The sequence below is a fragment of the Cavia porcellus genome, unplaced genomic scaffold (genome assembly GCF_034190915.1).
Source record: "Cavia porcellus strain 051 isolate PalLab524CR breed Dunkin Hartley unplaced genomic scaffold, mCavPor4.1 scaffold_32, whole genome shotgun sequence".
Classification (NCBI taxonomy): Eukaryota; Metazoa; Chordata; class Mammalia; order Rodentia; family Caviidae; genus Cavia; species Cavia porcellus.
This window is the reverse complement of record NW_026947515.1, coordinates 26,532,214-26,549,304: the sequence shown is the minus strand read 5'-3', so window position 1 is coordinate 26,549,304 and position 17,091 is coordinate 26,532,214. Positions and strand designations below refer to the sequence as shown.

The 17,091-nt window shown below is 50.9% G+C and overlaps 1 long non-coding RNA gene across 3 annotated transcripts in view; it reads right to left on the bottom strand.

The window, feature by feature from the left end:
- Positions 1-14,525, bottom strand: part of LOC134474287 (uncharacterized) — a 57,715-nt gene extending 43,190 nt beyond the window's left edge. For 2 of the 3 annotated variants that reach the window (XR_010045033.1, XR_010045030.1), the window contains exons 1-2: positions 5,900-6,011; positions 5,653-5,777 (exon numbers count right to left, since the gene is read on the bottom strand). This is a non-coding gene — a long non-coding RNA (uncharacterized LOC134474287). Of the gene's footprint in view, positions 1-5,652; positions 5,778-5,899; positions 6,012-13,485 lie in introns of those variants that run through there. The other variant, XR_010045031.1, reaches the window with a different exon arrangement.
- Positions 14,526-17,091: the final 2,566 nt, after the last annotated feature.

The following is a 17,091-nucleotide window of genomic DNA, read 5'->3' as shown; positions in this document are numbered from 1 at the left end:
CCAACAATTTCTCAGTGCTGCCCAGAGAATCGCATCTTAGATGTGTAAATTCTTGAGGCTTTCTGTAGAATTGTCCAGTAACAAGCAGCTCTGTCACAATTCTACCCGTGTGAGTCACAGGTCTGGAACTTCCCATTAGGATTTATCCCCCGATACCTGTGTTCTCCGCCCTCAACATCTTAACCAGACCCTAACCACAGCCCCTTCCCCAGGTGAAGCAGTTCTCTGGAACTCGGGGAAACGGTTCACTTTCACAAGACTCTTCCCGTTCAGGCACACAGCTCAGAAACTGCTAAGCGCAAGGGATGCATGGGGCAAAGTTATGGGGGAGTCACACTGCTCTTTCTGGGGGCGCTGCCCTCCTCGTGTCCACTCTGAAGTTCTTCAAACCATTTGTTTGGAAGCTCTTATGGCGGTTTAATTACAGAGGCATGACTGATGACATTGTTAGCTATTAATAATCAATCCTGAGGGACAGAATGCAGGACCGGAAGATTCAGCCTCCAACCAGACGGTGGGGTCCTCTGGTAGCCTCCTCATCCATGGCTGTCTGTTGGCCAAGCTTCATCTCACCTCCAGTAAGGCTGAAAAGGGCTCATTCTGAAAACAGGGCTTCACCTCATCACTAAGGAAGCTTTGAGACTTTCAGAAACTCAGGCCAGGAGCCAGGGATAAACCCAAATATATTATAATATCACATCTTATTATCCCTAAATTATCCTCCATTAGAAAATGCAAACAGGACCAGCTAAAACACCAACAGAGGAGTTAAAATGGGACACACACGTGCGCGCGCGCACACACACACACACACACACACACAGGCACCCCATATATATGATGGAAGTGGACGTGGTAGCACATACCTGTAATGCCAGCGCTCTGGGAAACTGAGGCTGGAGAATTGAAAATTCAAGCCCAGCCTGGACTAGTTAGTGACTTAGTGAAACTCTGCCTCAAAATAAAAAATTAAAAAGGGTTAGGATGTAACTCAGTGCAAAGGTACTGAGTTCAATCCCCAGTATTGAAAAAATTTTAATTAAAAAAAATATGTATCATAGGCTTGAAAGAAATCACAGAAAGAGAAACCAGGAAGCAAAAGCAGAAGGAAAAAAGAACAAATTAGCAAAAGAAAGATTTAAAGCCAACTATAGAAATAATCACACTTAACAGGGAAGACTAAATATTCCATTATAAAGCAGCCGAATACCAGGCATGCTGATGTACACTTGTGATCCCAACACTCAGAAGGCTGAGAAAGAAGGATTTCGAATTTAAGAGCAGCCTAAGCTCAATAATGAGACCCTGTCTCGAGGTGTGGTGCTGCCTGCCTGTAATTCTGGCACTCGGAAGACTGAGGCAGGAGAATTGTTGCAATTTTGAGACCAGCCTGGGGTACAAAGTGAGCTTAAGACTGGACAGAGCTGCATAGTGAGGGCCTGTCTCAAAAAGACAAAAATAAATTAAAAGAAAGAAAGAAAGAAAAGCAACAGTCCAGCTGGATAAACTAGCAATACTCACCTGTGTCCTGATTCAAGAGGTAGACTTAAATCTAAGGACACAATAGGCTCCATATCCAAGTACAGGAAAAGTCACACCAGGTAAACAGCACAAAAACAACCCTGCAGTTACATTAGTATTCGCCAAATAGACACCAGACAAACCATATTGCCACAGATAAAGCCATCATCTAATGATGTAAGATCAATTCACCTGAAGGACATAAGCATCTTAAATGTATATGTGCTGAATGACAAAGTTTCAAAATACGTAAAGCAAAACTTGACAAAATTTAAGGGCAAGGTAGACAAATCTAAAAATCATAAATGAAAATTTTTATATAGCAGCTGCCTTTTTAGTAACTGATATAGTAAGTAAACAAAACCAGTAAAAACTCTGAACATTGAACAGCCTGCCCCAACTGATATTTATGCAACACCAACTCCATTGCAGAATATGTGTTCACAAATGCTCATGGAACCCTCAGTAAGATAGGTCCTATGCAGAGCCCCCAAATAAATCTGGGCAAATCCAAACGATCAGAATGTGACATACTGTATTCTCACACACAAGGTATCTACTGTAAGCTAAGCCATCTCAAACATGCCCACCCAAATTTGGGGAACCCATAAAGACCACATAAAGAGACATAGTGCTATTAATACATTAATCTGGATTCAGATTCATTTGCATTGCCTCTGCCAGTGGGTCTGGATTCTGTGGCTGGATCTGCCAGTTCCACCCGTCCATCTTCATTGTCCTTGTCACGATCTCCCAGCACTCATGGGTCACAGCTCTCAGGTGGCACCGACCACTCTGTCCCCTGCTCAGGGATTGAGCAAGACGGTATCTTCCCAACCCTTTCCCGCTGGCTACAACTCCCCCAGGACGGCACCAAGCCTGGCACAGAGGCAGACACAGGGCAGGAGATCAAATCTATGCTTCAGGGAAGCCATCCATCACCTTCCTGTCACTGTCCCCGGCAACAGGGAACATGGTGAGGGCTCCAGAACCCAGAAATCACACAGGCGTGCAGACCATCTGACCCAGACTACAGCTCCCACTGGTGGGGCAGTGAGGGCTGGGGGTTGGCCTTCGGGGAGACAGCTTAGCATTTCTTGCATGGTGGCCCAATCACTAGAACCTCAGTCTCTCTCTCTGTCTTCAATCTCTGTGTGACCTTCAGCATTTCCTTAAACCTCAGTTTCCTCAATCTGTCGGATGGGAGTGATTTTAAGATTCAAACCTGTAGCTGCAGGAGGCTAATAAGGGAACCCACGTGAAGAACAGATGTGGCACCTGGTTCTGGCTGCCGGCTTCCCCTGTTATTTTAATCAGCCCCAATACCCAAATACCGCCCCAGTACCCCATACTGCCCCAATACCCTGATACCCCAATATTGCTACAATACATGGCGGCTGTGATTCCCTGCTCCAAATGAGGAATCAGGGCTCGGGCCACACCGCCTCGCAGTAGGAGAGTGGGATTCCACAGACACACACGCGCACACTCCTTCTCGTCTCCACTAAAGCATCCTAGCCCTGGTTCTCTCCTCCTCTCGGGCAGATAAAGGCACCTCATGAAGCCCATTATTTTTCAAGGCATGAAATGAAATATGCAGATGACAAAGGAAACCAGTTGAGTGCAAAGCCCATCTTAAAATAGTTTCAGCCAGGAGTTTAGCTCAGGACACAGCGCCTGCCTGGCAAGCGTGAAGTTGTGAGTTCAATCTCAGTTACCAAAAACAAACAAACAAATAGTTTTCAAAAATAGATATAATAATGCTTCTTTATTAATGCAATATAGAAAGAATAGTTTCTGGTTTCAGAACCCCCAGAATTTCTAAGTCTCAGTGAATGTGAAGAATGCTTTGGGCTGTCTGCAGTGGGTTAGTGTAGTAAAGATCTGTGCATGTTACCCGTGTGTGTGTGTGTGTGTGTGTGTGTGTGTGTGTGTGTGTGTGTGTAGGGGGTGATTCTGTTTCTAATGAAAGCAAACGCTAAACGTCAGGAAACAGTTCCCGAGAGCAAAGATGTGAATTTGCCTCCCGGAGCTTCCAGACCACCCGAGTTCCCACTATGGAACAACCACTGGGTCCCCGCTGACCTGCTGCCCCGGAGGGTACTGTGCTGCTTACATGTAGATGATGCCCAAGGCCCTGGCCTGCCCCCCAGAACCCTGCTGGAGCTCCCAAATGGATGTCAGAGCTCTCACCCACTCGTGAAGGGGAAGTTACCGTGTTAGTTTCAACACACAGGACATCAAAGGAGAAAGAAATCACAGCAAACACAATAATGTCCTCAATGCATTTGGGATCAGAAAGAAGACATCCGTCCAGCTGTGGAAGGCCAGGCAGTTCCTGGCCTCTACGTAAAGGTGCCAAGCACTTGATAGAATCCAGGAGCCCACAAGACACAAGGGACAGCGTGGTGGTGGGGAGGCTGTGCTGGAAAGGGGAGCCTTGTGGATCCCACTATTTGATTACACTAATTACTAATAATGGCCCAAACCCCAGACCAACCACAAGCCAATTCATTTTAAAAGCTGGATAACACTGTATAGGATAGGAATTAATTTTTATAGCCACTAGAGCAGTTAAACTTCGACAGTAACACAGATTTATTACAAATTGCATTTTCCCCTCAAGTGGTGAACGTAAAAATCCGTGCACAGAGGAAGGGGCCTGGCATTCCCCTCCCCCTTGGGCTAGGCTGGAAACCGGGGTGGGTATTTGAGGGGCTGCCGCCTCCCCTGGCCACACACATCTCCCCAGGTGACAGGGGCTGCCACGCAGTCTGGTCCCTTCCTGTGCCTACCAGGTGGTGAACCGCACCTCAGGCAAGGACACCACCTCCTTGGTCTCTGCCAGATCAAGGGCACTCGAAGGCCTGGGCTCTAAAGGTGCTTTGCCAGCCTGGACCCCAGGAGAGGAGCAGGAAGGCAAGAGGGACCCCAGCCCCAACCTCTCCCGCATCAACCAAAGGGCCCTGGGTTCTTCCCTCAGGCCTCGGTTGACAGTGCCCCGCCACTCTGCAAAGCCAAAAGTCTGCCCCGGGCTCCCGCCCCGATTTCTAAGCAGGGTCTCAGGGAGGGCTGGTGTCAGCACCCCCTGCCGCCCGCCCGTGTGTCACTGCACCAAGCTCCGCCTGAACCACCGGAGCAAATTTAACATCGGCTTCCAGGCCTGTTTGAAAAGCTGGGAAACTAGGATCCCGGGCATCCGGTGCATTCAGGAACAACCCTGGAAGTGCTCACCCCTAAGGCAAAAGCGACCTGACCCCTCCTGGGCCCGCTGCCTTTTAGCCTAAGGAGTGGGGGACCAGATGGGAGGAGGGGGGCCTGGAGTCACAGAGACATCGCACTCCCAGACCCCAAGTCTGCTGAGACTGCAGGTTCCTAGAGATGGACTGCCTGCACCAGACGGGACACAGCTAGGGCGACGCCCGACTTCCAGGTGGCAGCACATGCGCTCTGGGGAGTGTGTCTCTTGGACTAGCTCAGAGTCTTCGGATTAGTATCTCCTTGACCCTTGCTGAGGACCTCAGATCCCCTGCCTGGCATTCTGAACCCACTGACCTGTCTTCATGTCTTCAGGGAATATTAGTGGAGGCCCACTGTGGTGGTTAACACGTGTAATCCCAGCACTCAGGGAGGCTGAGGCAGGAGGATTGCACGTTTGAACCTAGTCTGGGAACTTAGCAATTTAGTGAGAATGTCTCATAATAAAATAAAATAAAATAGGACTGAGATAGTAGCTCAGTTTAATTCCTAATACTAAATTAATCAATCAATAGAACATCAGTGGAGAAAGCACTCAGCATCCAGGGGGTAGCGGAGCGAGGACAGTCAACTCCACGACTAAGATTCTTGCCTCTTTTTATGGTTTTTAACTCCCTTGAGTGATGAGCAGGGTCACAGTTGCCTCTGGGTGACACAGAGGTCCTGCTGTGGTCCAGGACTTGTCCTAGGGCCCAGAATGCACCAAGACTCCAAGCAAGGTGACGATCAGGAAGCTTATATTTCAGTGTGGAAGAGAAAAGATAAACAAGCACCGTAACTAGAGGCTGTCTCATGGCTGCAAAAACAGAAGCGACAGGAAGTGGGGGGAGCAGCACTGAGGACAGAGAAGTGGGCAGAGAAGGTCTCACTCACCTGGATGGAAACGCAAGAGGAGCAGGAGCAGCCAGTGCAAAGATCCTGGGGCAGAAACCTGGAGCCGTGTGAGCAGTGTTGGTCTGAAATCTCAGTTTGACCATCAGGCACATGGATCTGGAGCTCTGGGAGAAGAGACGGAAAGTTAGGAGTTATCACCTCAGATCCCAGCATGTGTGGTCAAGGGGAGGAGGAGCAGGAAGTATGAATCGGGGTGGCCCAGCAAGGGCAGAGACTGAACCCTCACACCAAGCCATGTCCCAGCCTTCTTGAATTTTTTTTTTAATTGGTCCTGGAGATCGAACTCACAACTGCCTGCTTGCAAGGCAGGCGCTTACGCCACTGAGCTAAATCCCCAGCCTCCCAGCCTTCTTGAATTAAAAAAAACCGTTTTAAATTATTTTCAGCTTTCTTCCTGACTGAGTTGCCAAGTTGCTCAGGCCGGGCTCGAGCTTCTTCCTTCTCCCTCAGCCTCCCGGAGTGCAGGACCCACACGTGTGCACCACCGGCCCTGGTGGAGGAAGACCCTGCTCGGCTGCCCCGAGAGGCTGCAGGAGAGGAGGGGCAAGGAGGAGGGAGACACGGAGCGACCTCTTCTCGGGCCCCCAGGTGGGGCTCTTGCCACCCTCTCTTCCCGAGAGCCAGGATGGTCGGCCTGGACAATGACTCCCAAGCCGCCTGAGAAACACCGGCCACCTCCGGAAGTGGAGCCGATGGGAAGGGGCTTCCCAGCCCTGAGCCCGGGGGTGCTGTGACCCTTGGCAGAGCGGAGAGAACCGAGCTGCTTCCCTCCCAGCTCTGGTGATGTCTCCTGGAAGCCTCATCCTGACGTGGCCCCCAGTGAGCCCTGCCTACTGGGCTGTGACTCGTGCCCTGCTCCTAGCAAACAGAATGTGTCAGAAGGACAGGACGTCACCCCCAAAAGCGGGTCACAGGAAGACTCTGGCTTCTTGTCCACACTCTTTCTCACTGTCTCACTCTGCCAAAGCCGGTTGCTGTGTTTCCGCCTTCCCAGAAGACTGAGGGCAGCGACCAGCCAGCAAAGAGAGAGCCGAGACCCTCAGGCCACAGCTGTAAGGAGCCCAATCCTGCCCACAGTGCTTGAGGTGTCAGCACTCCACCCTTTTCGGGGCTAAATGATATTCCATTGCGTGTTTACACCACATGAGATTTATCCACTCAGCCAGGGATGGAATCCTGGGTTATGCCCACCTTTCTGCTTCCATGCTGTGCTGCTATGAACACTGGGGTAAGAACACGTGTTTAAGCCCCACTCCCCACCCATTTGGAAGCATCCACAGGAGTGGAGCTGCTGGTTCAGAAACCATCCCACTGTCATCCACAGCTACTGCACCATTTAAGGCAGCTGCCAGCGACACATGAGGGTCCAATTTCTCCACCTCCTTGCCAAAGCTTGCTATTTCCTACCTCTAAAGAATTCTAGCTGTCCGGGTAGGTATGGAGTGGCATCTCACTCTGGTTACTTGGTTTTCTTTTTGGGTTTTCTGCAGTCCTGGGAAATCAAACCCAGGAGTCACCCATGCTAGCCAAGTGCTCCACCACTGAACCACCTCCCAGCTCTTTTCATGCTTGAGCTTTGAGACAGGGTCTCACTAAGACGCCCAAGCAGGACTTGAACTCCTGGTCCTTCTGCCTCAGACTCCTGAGAAGCTGTGATTCCAGTGTGGGCCTCAGCAGCCAGGTTTGTTGTTTTGGTCCACATTCCCCCCATGACCGATCCTGTGGGCGGCCTGCACTGTGATTAGTTGGACCTTGAGAACACTGGGCAGAGAGGTCCTGAGGGGTGGCGGACTCAACAGGGCTGGGGAGGGGCGGCCACTCCCAGAGCTTGCGTGACCCACTGGGCCTCCCATGAGGCTGGATGCCAGACAGTGGCTCTTCCGGACCCCCTCATCTTTTCTCTAACTCTCAGGATGCCCACAGTTAGAGTCCTGGGCCCTGCCACCTGTGTGGCTTCTCCTGCCTCCAGAGGCTGGAAGTCCAAGGTCAAGGTGGCCGCAGGGCTGGTTGCTTCTAAAGCCTCTCCTTCCTGTGACTTCAGATCATTGCTCTGCGTGTCTGTGCTCTAATCTCTTGTAAAGACCGCATTCCCGTGCAGTTAGAGCCCTCCCTGCAGGTCTCATTTTAGCCTAATTACCTTGAGTAAGGCTCTATCTCAAAAGAAGGCGAGATACTGGGATCAAGGTCTTCACATGTGAATTTAAGAGGGGACACAGTTTGGTTCGTCACAGAAGCCTGCTTCAAAAGCAAAAGTCTGTGATGCGGGGCTGGGGATTTAGCTCAGCGGCATAAGCACCTGCCTTGCAAGCAGGCAGTCGTGAGTTCGATCCCTGGTACCGATAAAAACGAAAAAGACCAAAAAAAAAGTCTGTGATGCTTGGGGGAGAAGTTTTCCCTGAGACCTGTGCCAGGCACAGGTCAGAGCCCTCCTGGGAGGACACCTGGTTCCAAGTGAGGGTGAATATGAACCAGGCACAGTGGGGTACACCTGGGAGGCTGAGGCAGGAGGATGGCAAGTTCAAAATTCTGTCTCAAAACATAAAGAAGGGCTGAGAACATAGCCCAGTGCAAAAGCCCTAGGTTCAGTCTCCAGTACCACAAAAGAAGAAAAAAGGACGGAAAGGATGAATACACCAGAGGATGATTTCAAAATAATGGTAAGTAAGGTAAATGTTTCAAAGACAGACAGGATGTCCCAGAACATGTGATGCGATGGGTTAACGTGATAAGAGGAGCAGAAGGCGACTTGCAGGACCGACCTCAGAGAGACCATGAGGTGGCTGGGGTGGGGACAGAGGCAGCCCCTCTGCGGGCCCCACGGGCAGTGCCATGTACCCTCTGCTCCTACCTGGGCCACCCAGTGGGGAGCCCCTCGGGGGCCTCATTAGCGGCTGTCCTCCACACAGGGAGCGCACTGTCACCCTCTCAGAACAGCAGCAGCTCTTCCCTGTGGAGACTCAGGCAGAAGGCCAGATACCTGACATGTGTCAGACCAAATCACCAGCTCCCCTGGGGCATCATCCTCGGCTGTCTTTCTGGCTTCCAGCTGGGCCATGCCAGCTTGGACAGAGGCAGACAGTGCCCACAGCAATGCCAGGCAACCCCTAACCATGCCCCATGTGTCCCCCCAGGGCTACAGAACAGTGCCCATGAATTTCTCTGTGCCCAGAGTGGGTGGCGACTCTGGATCTCTTGCCCACCCTGACCCCAGCAGCAGAGGAAAAAGGATGGAGGGACTCATGGCCCGGGGGTTGCCCAGAAACGCCTGCAAACCAGCTGTCTGCAGAGGCCTCCGCGGGCTCCTAGGTGCAGCCCAGCAGGATGCTCAGGGCTTCCCGGGGGCATTTTGGGCTCTGCATTGAGGCAGAAGGTGAGCAGGCAGACCTGGCCTCTGCCTACTGCCGGGATGCTCTCATCTATGGCTCCAGCTGCAGCTCCAGAAGCCTGAGGCTGGCCACACACTGTGTGCCCCCCGGGGCCCCTCAGTGGCCTGGATGGATACCAGATGGACCTTTCTGCACTGCACAGCTAGTGGCTGCCAGATCCTGTCCATTTGAGCGACCACCTGACAGAGGACACAAAGGAACCACACTATCCCCACCCTCTCCCCACGCCAAGACAGGTCACGGGGGACAAGGGAGGGGGAGGGAGACTCCGCTCCGGCCAGAGAGGGGCAGAGGGGTAAACAAAGTCAGGAGCCATTCACTGCCCGCTTCCACCCTTTGTTCTCCTTCCTCTCCCCCACCCACTCAGGGCCCTTTGCAACCCCCACCCCCACCTGCCGGCTGATGACCACGGGATGCATTGCACAACCAGTGCCCATCTGCATGCCCCTCTCTGGATATGGGGAGAGAGAGGGGCTTGGCATGGCTGGGCCCTGGGGCTCCTGCCCTGCACAGGCCCCTGCAAAGCCCAGGGCAAGTGCAACTTCCCCGTGTGGGCATGCAGGTGAGAAGTGCTGTCTAGGGAATGGCGGGATCACCATTCAGAGCCCAATCTGCTGTGGCCTGGACCTGCAGCGTGACTGACCAGGACTAGGCTTCACTTCAGGGGACACATGCATGGGGTAGTGGACACCTTGCAATCCCTGGCAGTCTGCAGGACGCATCTTCAGCTCAGGTCACCCAGAAGCCAAGCACCCAAGGAGCCCTCGCCACTAAAGACAGCATCCCAAGAAGCAAGCATTTCCCCCATGATGGAGCAGCTCGAAGCAGTTAACCTGCCCGGCCCCAATCTGGGGGCCTGCAGGAAGCTGTTGCTTACTGTCCTGCTCCCTCTAGACCAGAGGACTGGAGCCTAGCACTGTCATATGCAGGACAAGAACTCGAGGTAAGCACTGACAAACACAGTGTTAATGAGTTACATGAGGATCCCATGGCAGGCGGACAGTGGTTGTGCCATGCAGGACAGGTGGAGGGGGCAGGGGACAGATGCCACTGGAGATGCGTTCCATGTCTCTCCTGTGGGTCTGTGGAGTCAGAGGGCTCTGCCAGGTGAGTTCCCTGAAATTCCCTGCAGATTTAAAGCCTCTACACTGCTGCAGAGGAGGAAAGTCAAGGGGAGCCAGGGATTGCACCAGGGAAGGAGGAGAGGAAGAGGACCCTGGCCCAGGCACAGTCTGTGGGAAGTGGATGTGAAGTCCAGTGCATTTATTCACCCATTGTGAGCCTGGAGCCCCGAAGGCTGCAGAGGGCCCAGCACTGGAGCGCCAAATGCAGATGATTCTCCAAAATCAGATTTTTTTTTTTTTTTTTTTTTTGCAGAAGCCACTTTACGCTCCAGCTCCAAGCCCTACCACCAAAGAAACCTCCAAAAACAGCAACAAAGACACTTTAGAGGAGGAAGATGAACCTGAAATTGAAAATCCAGAAGGGAATCTATCTAAGCACCTAACTACCGTCAGGTGCTGTCCTCAGGTAGAAGTGGGACAAAGCTGGACATTCTGGACACGAGATGCATGCCCAGCCTGCTGAGCAGATCCTGGGGGGTTCGAATGCCAAGCAGGGTCTGGATCATACGGGCAGCTTGCTGGTGGGTACAGGGAGGTAAGCTGGGGGTCATCCTGAGACTCCCCCAGAGGCATGCATGTCAGTCCGCACAGTAGAGAAGAGACCCAAACAAAGCCAGAACCCTGGGAACAAAGGGATCAGAGACGTCCACGGTTCCGGAAGGATCTGAGCAACCGAAGGAGAGCCAGCAGCGAGACAGATTTTGACACAGCAGGTAAGCTCAGGAGCTCAGTGACTGTTTCCTAATGTCGTAGCCATCACCCCAAGGGACAGGTCTGGCCTTCAGGAAGCCATAGTCACCAGTATGGAAAGGAAATTAGGGCAGACCCAAACTCAGAGTTTCCTGTCATACCTGCTCCTGGTCCATTGCAAAGGACCTGTGTCCTTTCCTGTGCTTGATACGAATCCTGAGTCAGAATCCCAGAGTCTCACATCACACTTAGCAATAAATTCTTTCATGTGTTTATCAGGGGCTCTTTCAACTGCATCTGGGCAATGGCAAAGCACCATCATAACGCATCAGACACTGTGAATTTCCTGTATCACCTTGATCAGACCGCAGGATGCCCAGATATTCAATCAGACATTATTCAGAGCATTTCTGTGAGGCCATTCTGAATGAGCACAGGAAGTGGCCTCCCAGGTGTGGTGGGCCTTATCAAATCAGCTGAAGGCTGGATGGAACAGAAAGCTGACCTCTCCCAAGTAGGAATGAATTCCTCCAGCCTGTCAGCCCTCACGCAGGAACACAGCTTTTTCCTGTCGCTGGACCTGAACTGACCTTAGCTTTCAGGCTGGAATCTTTTGGTCTCATGGGTCTCCGGCCTGCCGAATCCAAGATCTTGCGATTTCTCAGCCCCATCAGTCCTGTGAGCCAATCCTACAATGTATATCTCTTTATAGCTATAGAAACGGGGCCAGAAAGAGATGAATATGTAAATACACATGCGCCTGCCTATACCTCTCCTGGGGCTCTGTCTCTGTGCTCACAATGTTTACAAATTATTTCCTCTCCTTCTCCGAGAACCTAAAGAAATTCACAGCCAGCTTGGGGCTGAAGGGGATCTTGTTATCATCTCAAGGCGAGGAGATCATTTTTCCACGTTTGTCTCCCACTTCTCCATCAGCTTGGATCGGAGGAATCAGAAGGCAAAAACTACGCTTCCCAGGCGGTCTTGCTCCAGCCGTGACACAGTGAGAAGGTAGCAGGGTTCAGGGACCCCGTGTTGTCACTTCGGAGCTGCGACCTTGAAGCTGGCGATGTTTTAACATCTGCTATCTCAGCTCCCACCTGAGCAGTGACAACCTACATCAAACCCCGTTATCCTGAGACACCCAGGGTGATTTCCTGGTCACACGGCTGACTTTAAAGAGACCATTTTCCACATTTCCTCGGCAAGTATAAATTCTGAGTGCAGTTTTTAGCAAACAACTCATTATGGGATTAAGTTCTTCATAATTAGTCCTCATCAGTGGATATTGAATTTTATCAAGTACCTTTTCCTCACCTGCCAAGATTGTCTGACGGTGTGGTTTTTAACCCTTAAAGTGCTGCAGGTGCTCCTGGCTGCAGGAAGAGCTGGTGAATCCTCACCACGTGAAACAAGGACCTAACTTCTCCTTTTTTGTTCCTTCAAGGATCTTGATAATAATTCTGTCTATTGGAAATCTCTACCTAACCCATAAGAAGCACAAAGGTTTCATTCCATATAAAGTTCACTCATTTAGATTTTAATTTTGGTCTTTCATCTAGCTTTATGTGCTATGAGGTAGGGACAAAAGCCCATGGTTTGTTTGTTTTTTAATTTTTATTTTATTTTATTTTATTTTTTGTCTTTTTTCTTTTTATCGGTACCGGGGATCGAACTCACAACTGCCTGCTTGCAAGGCAGGCGCTTATGCCGCTGAGCTAAATCCCCAGCCCAAGCCCATGGTTTTTTGTATGGCTCTCTAGGTACAATGTCTTACATGTGTCCAAACGCATTCATCAGAAACAGAATTCTTTCTCCCCTGAATTGCTTTTGCCCCTTGCTTCCAGCTCAGCTGTCCCTGTGTGTGGCTTTACAGCGTCTCTATTCTGCCCCATTGCTCTGTCACATCCGACTCTTGATTATAGTCAAGTCCATCACTGAGCACTCTGCATGGCTCCTGGAGAGTGGCTGGCTTCCAGTGTGGCGGCCTCACCATTTCCCACCTGTGGGCAGACACAGCTGAAACGCCTTTCTTAATCAGCTGGTGTCTAACTTGGATCATCTTTTTAAAAATCTGAAAGCAATGTATGGAAGCGATGCTGGTAAAACGAATACTTATTATTCAGCTCAGAGGAGGGGAAGGGCTTTTTGATTTGCTACTGTGTTACTTTTAGAAAATTTTTCCATGCAATTTTTTTAAGTACAATAATTTCTGCTACCACAGATTGGGAATTTGGTGCAAGAATATATTTTGTCTTTTTATAAAAAGTTCCAACAGAAATATACTTTTCCTTAATTTAAAAATATGGCTTTAGAAAGCAAAATTGAGGTTGTGATTACTCATTACACATCTTACCAACAGCAGTGTAGGGAAGAAGTCGACGCAATGGATTTAACTTCTAAATACCACGTGATCATTTCGGAAGCTTGGCTTTGTCCTGTAACCACCAGAAGTCGGGGTCTTGCTGGCTTTCTTGTTAAAGGTGAGCGGACAACCTCCTATGACCTATGGCGGCCACCTGTCACCATGTGACACTGAGCCGAGACCTTTCCCTCGGCTTCTTGACCGACCTTTTGAGCTGTCTTACCGGTTCCCTTCCAGTGGGACTTACCTTCCGCAGGAGCCTCCTGATCCATCTTCCGGTTCTCCTCAGAGTGTCTGGGGATGGCCACCTTTCTCTGCTTATGACCCGCTTCTGCTTCAACTTCGGAATATTTGTCCTTCCCTTTCCCACAGCTGACTTGGTCTCCTCCCGGCCTGGCCTGGCCTGTGCTGGCCTTCCGGGGTCCCGCCCCTGTCCTGTCCCTTCTGCCACCGCTTTCCCTGCCGAGCCACCAGTGTCCTCGCTGTCAGCTCTGGTTCCGTCTCCTTCAAGCCCTTTTCGTGCTGCTTCGGCTGACTCGGAATCTTGGAGATTTTTTAACTTTTGGTTCTTTTCTTTTTCCCTGTTCTTCCCTCCTTTCTCTTTAATCCTCCTTCACTTGCACCTGCTCTTCTGTGGGACCACACATGTCCAGGGGGGAGCGTGCAGGCGACCTCCGTGTACTGGCTCGGGGACTGTCAGTCCCGCCCTTGCGCCTGGCTCACTGCTGGCAGCTTCCACCCAGCTGCACACCGCTCCAGAAGGCATTCACTGTAAGCTTGTAAGCTGTTCTTCCTCTAGTTCTGAAATCTTGCCATGTTCTGGGGCACACTGTCAAAAACACTAATTTGCTCTAAAAGCTCTCTCACTTCTCCACTTTGGGGCTGACATTATTAGGTTTCTTTATCCATTTTCCGAATCCACCCACAGCGTTTCACGTCACCTCTGTGGGTTTTACCTTTGTAGTCCTTCCCACCACACTCTGGCCTTCACCTTCCATCCTGGGGAGGAGTGGAGTTCTCAGCTGCCCTGGAGTCCTGATGGCTAGCCAAGCTGAGCAGTGGGGTCTGAGCCCAGGAGCAGCATGCCTGTTCTTCCCCGCTCCGAGTCGCTGCTGACCCAAGAGGCCAGCTGCCCTCTCCCACCGGCTTCCCGGGGCCTGGCACAGCAGCAGCCCTTCCACCTGCAGCTGTCTCACACCTCTGCCCGCTAGGGCCACCCAGACTTACGCCGAGCACAGTGTGTGGCTATGGCGATGGCCGTGGCTGTCACCTTGGAGCCCCCAGGATGTGACGCAACAGGTAGAAAAAGCTCCACCTGACACCAGGAGTGGCTGTGCCCTGGGGAGCAGAGGGACTAGTGCTGGGTGGCAAGGGCATCCTGCAAGGACAGTACTATGTTCTGCTCTTCCTCCAGTCAGGACCAGGGAAGCCACAGCAGCTCCCGGGGTGCTGGGTGTTAACCCCTGACTGCAGGGCATCTGAGTCCTGGGAGTCACAGGTCATGAGGGTACCTGGGGAGGCCCCTCTGTCTGGCAGGATCCAGGTAGGCACTGGGACTGAGGACCTGGCCTACGTGGGTTGGCCAGGGAGCCAGGGAGGGGTGTGACCAGAGCAGGCAGCGGGGGCCTTGGGTCTGGGCCACGCATTGGCAGAAAGGCAAGTATCCTGCTCCCGACTTAGAGGAGGAGAGGTTTTCCTTCATTCACTTCTCAGAATAAGTACAAATGGCTGATAAGTGCGTGGAAAAAAACGTTCCACATCTCTGGCCAAATTAAAACATCACTGAACTAACATCTTACTCAGTAAGATGGCCACCATCAAAAGTCAAATAATAAAACCTGACGAGGAGAAGGGAAACCTTACACTGGTGGAAACATAAGCTTGAACAACTGGTTGAAAATGAGTATGAAGATTCCTCAAAAGCCATAGCTAGAACTTCCATGTGACCCGGATATTTCTCTCCTAGGTCTCTTCGTGAAAGAGCTAAAGACACAGTATTGCAGCGAGGCAAGCACATTTATGTTTACAGCAGCACAATTCATTATAGCTGAATCTTAGAAGCAGCACGGTTTCCATCATCTGATGAACAGGTGAAGAAGATGTGATATTTAAACAATGGAGTACTACCCTGCCATAAAGAAAGATGAACTTGTTTTTTGTAGGAGTCATTTATAGGAGAATTTATAGGAGGGTGGATGCACCTTGAGATCATAATGTTAAGTGAAATAAATCAGGCACACAAGCTCAAACATTACCTGGTCTCTCTTATACAAGAAACTCCAGGTTACAGATAAAGAACTAACTAAAGAATAGACAAAAAGAAATAAGAGTATTATGGTCTGGAGGTCCCACAGAGCTCCATGTGCTCATTTGGTAGGGGACTGGACCTTGGGTGTGTGACACTGGATTAGTGTCCTATAGTTTTATAGATGTTAGGAGGTACGGTCCGGTGGAACGGGAAGATCACTGGGGGCGTGGCCTGGGAGAACATGTTTCCTTCTTCCGCCATTGGTCCCTCACTGCTTCCTGTCTGCATGCCATGGACTGCTCCCCCTCTGCCATGCCGCCCTGCTTTGGAACTAGCTATGGCCTGAAATGTCTACGGACACAGTTTGGCTCTCTTACTTTACCTGGTGGGTGTTGAATATTTTGTCCCAGCAACAAGAAAATTACTAAGGTGTAGGAGATAGATCTTTCTCAAATGGGAAGAGGATCAAGAGATGGAGGGATAGGGGAGGGAGAGGAGGAAAAAGACAAAAAAGGAATTCAGATGGATTATGTGCATGTACCAACTCTGCACAAGGAATGTAAATGCTGTGCACTGCAAACGTGTGCTAACAAAAATAAATAAAGTTAACTCAGGAAATGCCCCACCTGGGTGCATCCTAGTGATATTTTGAATTCCAGGGCTTGAGAAAAGGTCCTAAAGCTTCAGAGATAAAAGGTACCTGTAAAGGTAGGGTCTGGACCAGACTCTACAGCAGAAATGGGAAGCTGTAAGCTAGACAAAGCCGGCCTGCCCTTCTCAAGAGAAATTATTTTCAGCTAGAACCGCATGTACAGGCAATGTGCCGAGGCAGACTAAAGACCACCCCAGCATCGCCAGGCAAAATCTCAAGACACTGATTCTCAGGAAACAGCTGCAAGGGGTCAGGAGCCCCAACCCTGGAGAGAAAGAGAATGTTCCCCACAAAAGGGGCTGCAGAAATCTTGGGGGGAGAGTGGCACAGGTGATGCGGGGACCAGGGGTGGTGTCACAGCAGCTGGGGGGTAGTGTCAGACATGACTAACCCCCCGGGAAACAGAAGTGCGCGTGATTTTACAACTCTGCTCAATGATCTGGGAGGAAATCATGACAGTGACCCAGTAAACCACGTAACCAAATAACAGTAACACTGAGAAGCTGTGATTAGCTCTGAGATGTGTGTGAACTCTCAGAAGAGCTGACTGCTATGCAGTGAAAGAGACGGACCCTAATGCCAACACTCACCTCAGTGGTGACAGAACTATCTCGGGTCCCCATCACACAATCACTGTCACCTAGGCACGGGTGATGACTTAACCCAAAATGTGAGGGTGGAGAAGAGGGAAGGGGGGGGGGAGAAAAGGGACGAATCTCCATTTTCCAAAATAGGAATCCATGATTTGCCAGGAAGTGGAATGTAAGTAATTTCCTTAGCACCAGGGAAACGAGGACCAAGGAAGAGGGAGAGGAGGGGGAGGACGGGGACTCAGAAACAGAGTGGGAGAGAAAAGGACTTTGAAGTTCATTAATGCTGGGGGTGGTGGTTTCATTTTGTGTTACTGTCCCGGGACAGGGTCTCACTATGGAGGCCAAGCTGGCCTTGAGCTG